The following is a 5,959-nucleotide window of genomic DNA, read 5'->3' as shown; positions in this document are numbered from 1 at the left end:
CTGCCTCAGCCTCCCAAGTAGTTGGGATTACAGGTACCCACCACCATGCCTGACTAATTTTTGTATTATTAGTAGAGATGGGGTTTCACCATGTTGGCCAGGCTGGTCTCAAACTCCTGACCTCAAGTGATTCACCTGCCTCAGCCTCCCCAAATGCTGGGATTACAGGCATGAGCCACTGCGCGTGGTGATTATTTTAGATATATATCCAGAAATGGTAGTGCTAGAGCATGTGGTAATTCAACGTTTAATTTTTTGAGGAATCACACGCTATTTTCCACACTGCTGCATGCACCATTGTACATTCCCGCCAAGAGTGCATGAGGGTTCTGTCTTCTCTACATCCTCACCAACACTTATTTTCTAATGTTTTTAATAGTAGCCATCCAAATTAGGATGGCCTAATAGTAGCCGTCCTAATTTTTTTAATAGTAGCATTAGTAAATTTCTAAATCAGATCTCAGGTGCTTAAAACTGGAAAAGTTCGAATCTTGATTCATGGCACAGGCATCACCACTGCATGGACACATCTTTCATATAGTCCGATTTTAATAATGTAACAAATACCCGTGAACCTGCCACCTGCTTTAAGAGCCAGGACATCATAATTAGTTCATTATCCATGTGATCCTCAACTAATGCATTCATTTACCTACACCAGAGGTAAACATGACCCTGAATTTTTACGTCTTTGTTTTGAAAATGCTTTTATTATACCTATATGCAAATGTATGTATATCTAAAACATACATTATTTACTTCTGCCTGTTTCTGAACTTCATAACAGATATGTGTTTCTCCAGGCCTTGGCAGTCTCCCAAAGCTCCAGATGATTCTCCTGCACTGCCAGGGGCCAGCCAGTATTGCGGCACTTCCTACCCGGCCTCTGTGCCGGCTGCCTCCTTGGGTCACCTCTGTGAACCATCAGACTGGTCTTCCTTTGGCTGACTTTAGGAATTCTGCTCCATTCAGGCCTGAGGCACAGGTTTTCCGGAGGTGATCCACCAGCCTCTAGTCTCTGATACATTCACCCAGGGCATCTGTCTTCATCTTTTTCTGGGTCTTAAATCATTCAGGTAAGCTCTTTCCCCACCCCGAGCTTTGGATCTGTCATCCTCTCTCCTCTCTCATCCCCTTTTCAGTATGCCCTTTGGTCCCCTTACCACCTCCCTGATATTTATTCGTAACAATAGCAAAGAAGAGGTAGTGAAGTTGCAAAACCTGGGTGCCTGAAAGACTATGTACAGAGAGGAACAAAACGAAAAATGTTGCTTAGTATCTTTAGCCTCTGTTGATTGGGAAGGCAGAACTGGAGTTTAGAGAAACCTCAGCCTATAGGAATAGGGGTCCAGTCACTCTTTAACACACAAGCCAGTAAGCACGTCTCACAGAGGGATGACATTGGCTGCGTCTCTGAGTACACGTTTGTTCCCCTCTTCACGACTTCACTTAATGATCACAAATAAGCTGTGTACTGCAGTGCAGATTAAATCCTTTGATTTAAACAGGTTGAGATGTCCTCAAGGTGCGTGCATGTTGTAGCATGGGTCAGAATTCTCTTCCTTATTAAGGCTGAATAACATTCCATTGTATGTACAGACCACATTTTCCTTATCCGTTCTCCCATCAGTGGATACTTGTGTTGCTACTCCATTTTAATTAGCAGAAAAGATTTAATAAATGAAGGAATTGGCCGGGTGCGGTGGCTCACGCCTGTACTCCCGGCACTGTTTGGGAGGCCGAGGCGGGCGGATCACAAGGTCAGGAGGTCAGGTCAGGTCCCAAAGGAGGGCATAGAGGATGAGCAATGAACACAGGCGGTTCTGGTTACAGCTTTTTAAAACCATAGAGGAAAATACAGATTAAAACAGACAAAAAGGAACCATGGCAGGGCTATTAAAAAGTCAGTTGGGTAATGGTAGATATTTTTCTTTCTTAACTTTTTCTGTGTTGTTGTTGATAATACTTTTGTAATTTTTGCCCCGCTTTTACATTAGAAGATGAAGTTTATCTTTAAGAGATACGTAAAGGGTTAACCTTAGGAAACTGTAGACACCTCTTCTAAGACAGGGAGAAAGATGTTAGGAAAACATACAGCTATGGATTATTTAGGGAGCAGAGGGAAGGGAATTTAGGATGTTCATCCCAAGTAGTCCTTAGGAAGGTTGTCCTCCCCTCCTAAGTGGAAATGGCGACCCCTCCTCTACCCCGCCCCCTGTATTTCTTTCTTTTTTTTTTTTTTTTTTTGAGACGGAGTCTCGCTGTGTCTCCCAGGCTGGAGTGCAGTGGCCTGATCTCGGCTCACTGCAAGCTCCGCCTCCCGGGTTCACGCCATTCTCCCGCCTCAGCCTCCCAAGTAGCTGAGACTACAGGCGCCCGCCACCACGCCCGGCTAGTTTTTTTGTATTTTTAGTAGAGACGGGGTTTCACCATGTTAGCCAGGATAGTCTCGATCTCATGACCTCGTGATCCACCCGCCTCGGCCTCCCAAAGTGCTGGGATTACAGGCTTGAGCCACCGCGCCCGGCCCCGCCCCCTGTATTTCTATCCATTAAATTCACCTACAAAGTTTGACACCAGTATGTGTCTTCATGCCTATTCCCTCTCCAAGCCATAAGCCCATCCAGGGCAGAGATGACGTTTACTTTTCTCCGTATTCTGAGAACTTAGCACAATTCCTGCTTCTTAGCAGATGCTCAATCCATTCTTATTGAGAATCCACACTTTTTCTTGAGGGAAGTAGAAATTCAATCATTTTCTGAGAGTGCGAGGGTGAGAACTTGAGGAGTTGAGTTCTGAAACGAGTGTGGTGGAAATCAGCAGGTGGCTGCCCAAGAATCTATTCAAAGATTGTTGGGTAAAAATCTACACCAGAGGAGACAGGGATGTTCACTACATTCTTTTAAGAGCAGCATTCACAGCAATAAGGTAATGGATGAAGACTCGTCTTTATACGAGAAAAAACACAAGGTGAGGCCTTCAGAGAGATTTGATAGTTACCAAGTAAGTCTCCAAGACTGCCGCTCAGATGCTGGTGAATGCAGAGCCTTGAAGCCAGGGCACCGACAGCCCTCCCTCGGCTAGGGGATATTTTCTAGGGTGTCAAAGAATGTGATACATGTGCTCTGTCCACTTCCCTGTCCCGTGGCACGGGAACAATCAGAAAGTCACCTCTGCTGGGAGAAGGTCATGGTCCAAGATGACAGGTAAACCCAAGGTCAGAAGCCCAGGGCTCCCGAGGATGCCAACTGGCTCCACCGTATCGGGTGATTTCTCACATTCCCAGGGCCAAGCCTCCTGTTTTGTAACAGTTCAGTCAAGGATTTTACTGGAGTAGACAAGCATGAAATGAATTTTCCAGAGACGTTTCCGAAGTGGGGGAAAGTTCATGGCTCCAAGGCACCGGTGGCTAATGAAACAAAACTGCGAGCTTCTGTTTTTCTTTAGAAAGAGGGCTTCCCAGTTTTAAAAATCTGGATTTCTAAAACTTGAGCTGTGTTTTCAACTCTCAGCTCAGCTTTGCCCTGTCACCCTGGCGTTGCAAGTTGATGCTGTGCTGCTTCTGAATTAGCCAGGTGGGCTGCCCGGGTTCCCCTCAGCACTGCAATATTGCTCAGAGTAGGTGCTCTTGAGACCTCTGGTTGCGATTACTCTCAGCCCAGAGTCACCATTACCCAGAGGGACACACTTGGAGCAAACTTAGTGAAGGGTGCTTGCCTTAACCAGATGGTAATCGCCTATTATCAGTCTTTATTAGACTGTTGTTTATTATCAGATACTCATCTTTGATTTATGTCAAACCAAATACTTAGTTTCAAACTAAAAAATACCTGGCCATCCTTTTTCACTTTTGGCATTACCTACCCAGCACTTGTCTTTGATATACATACGTACAGAAACCAATTTTAGGCTCCCAGGCCTAGGAGAAATAAGGAAAATAAAAAATAAAAATCAGTTTTATAAAACATGCTAATAAAAACATTTCAGTTCATCCTCATCCACCACTCATTGAATCTGCCGGTTCTGAACCTCGCTTCCACTGTTTAACCTCGAGTAACTTATTTAATAAATCACTGAGACTCAGTTACCTCTAAATTGGAATAATAATACCTATTTGGAGGGGGCTATTATGAGAATTAAGTAAAATACCATATACTGCCTCTTGGAATTACTCCTTTATCTCTATTAAAATTATTACCATCAGAATGCAGATCTCCAGTTTACTACACTTCACATCCCAGTTGCAGAAACGGTATCAAGGAATGACTCCAAGCTTATGTCCTTGCAACTAGCCTGACACAGACAAACGTTTCCCTTCCTGAAACACCACCCCCTTGATACCACCCTTGCTTGACGTTTCCAGTAGCTTCTTACTGCCTGTCCGTACTAGCTGTAACTCAAAACCCACCACAGTTTCATCCCATTCCACTTCTATGACTATATTAAATGTTGCCTGTTTCCTTCGGAGTGCCCTTTTAAACCCTTTTTCCTGGAGGTAGGAAAGTCTAACTTAGTTTTTCTAACTGCTTTTTGTTTTGTACGTGTCTCTATCTTCCCATCTTGCCTCACCACCCACTTCTTTCTCTCTCTATCAAAATCAGTGTGCATCCAATAGGATTTAGCTGCAGACCAGTCCCTCCCAGAAAATAGTCCCCAACGTCTCCAGTCCACTCTGACCTTAGCTCCTCGCTGAGCTCCAGCTGTACCTGTAATCCTGACCATGCTTTCACACTTTTCATGGCTGAAGACTCCTGCAAAATATGGAAACACAGAGAAAAATGGTTAACAAAGACTATGATTTTTCTGATTGCACAGCTCAGGAGATTGAGTTCAACCACTTAAACTAGCTCAGGCGTGGCACCGCTTAATCAAACCCTGTCTTTCTTTAGCCCTTTCTTTTCTCTTTTTCTTTTTTCTTCCAATAAAAGAGTAGTTTACATTGGATCTTTATCTTGATCAGCAAAGTTTTACATTTACCTTTTTTCCCCCAAGACGTTTTAGAGGTACTTTATTCTTTTCTATTTTCTAGAGTGTTAAACATGCTATCTTAAAATTTATCTTAAAATTTTTCAATGTATTTTTTGTTGGATTTTCACAACATACTTATTTTCCATCCTTTGCTTTCACTTTAAAAAATAAAACAATGTCAACACTTCATACTGAAGCAAGATGGCATATTACAGAAAATGTTGTCTTCTATTTCTCCTCTGAAATTGATTTCTAAAATTACTTTGTTACTAAATGTGCTATCTTAAGCTGACTACCAGCTTTTGCAGGCATTTCCTGGAGTCAGAATGTTGGAATGCCAAGAGTTGTATGTTTGAAGCAACGCACCTGTTAGTTGCAACTTTGTTTTATTTTTTCTTTAGAATTATATACAAAAGATATTATAAAGATACAATGTTCCACAAAGCACAGATGATTTAGTATCTATTTATAATATGAGCTCATAGCATTACATCAGTGTTTTATAGATACAATTTCATATCCCAAGGCATTGTAGCAATACATTCCATATCATCATCTTTACTTTATAATTCTTGAGAATAAGAGTTAGCATCACATAGTCTTGAGATTAATGAATTTGAAATAATCACAAATGTGAATTTTGTAGCATTTCTAGAATGCCAACAATTGAAAATTATATTTAAGCAACAGCTTTCATAGTTATGACTATGTTTATAGTCAGATAAAACAAAATTCACAAAAGGGATGAAAAATAGAAAATATTTGGTGATGTTTGCTAGTGGAAATCTGATTGGTCTCATAACTTAATCTTTAATTATTTGCCATCATTAAGGGATATACTACTTAAAAGCTCAGACTTAAAAGCGAAGATCTCCCTCTAACCTGTTACAATCCTATGTCCTCTTTGAACACGTTTAAGGTGAAAATGAAGCATGTTATTTCCTCTAATAGAGGGATACTTTGCCAACAAGTAGATTGTCAAGCAATCAAG

General features: G+C 41.8%; 1 long non-coding RNA gene across 1 annotated transcript; it reads right to left on the bottom strand.

Annotated features, from left to right (window-relative positions):
• Positions 1-690: 690 nt before the first annotated feature.
• On the bottom strand, positions 691-4,884 carry LOC144340569 (uncharacterized). Its single transcript, XR_013416821.1, has 2 exons — positions 4,678-4,884; positions 691-3,919 (listed from the first exon to the last, which is right to left on the bottom strand). It is a non-coding gene; the product is annotated as an uncharacterized LOC144340569 (long non-coding RNA).
• Between the last annotated feature and the right edge of the window lie 1,075 nt (positions 4,885-5,959).

This window comes from Macaca mulatta, chromosome 4 (assembly GCF_049350105.2).
Source record: "Macaca mulatta isolate MMU2019108-1 chromosome 4, T2T-MMU8v2.0, whole genome shotgun sequence".
In the NCBI taxonomy this organism is placed as follows: domain Eukaryota; kingdom Metazoa; phylum Chordata; class Mammalia; order Primates; family Cercopithecidae; genus Macaca; species Macaca mulatta.
The sequence above is the reverse complement of the archived record's forward strand: the minus strand, read 5'-3'. Positions and strand labels throughout refer to the sequence as shown.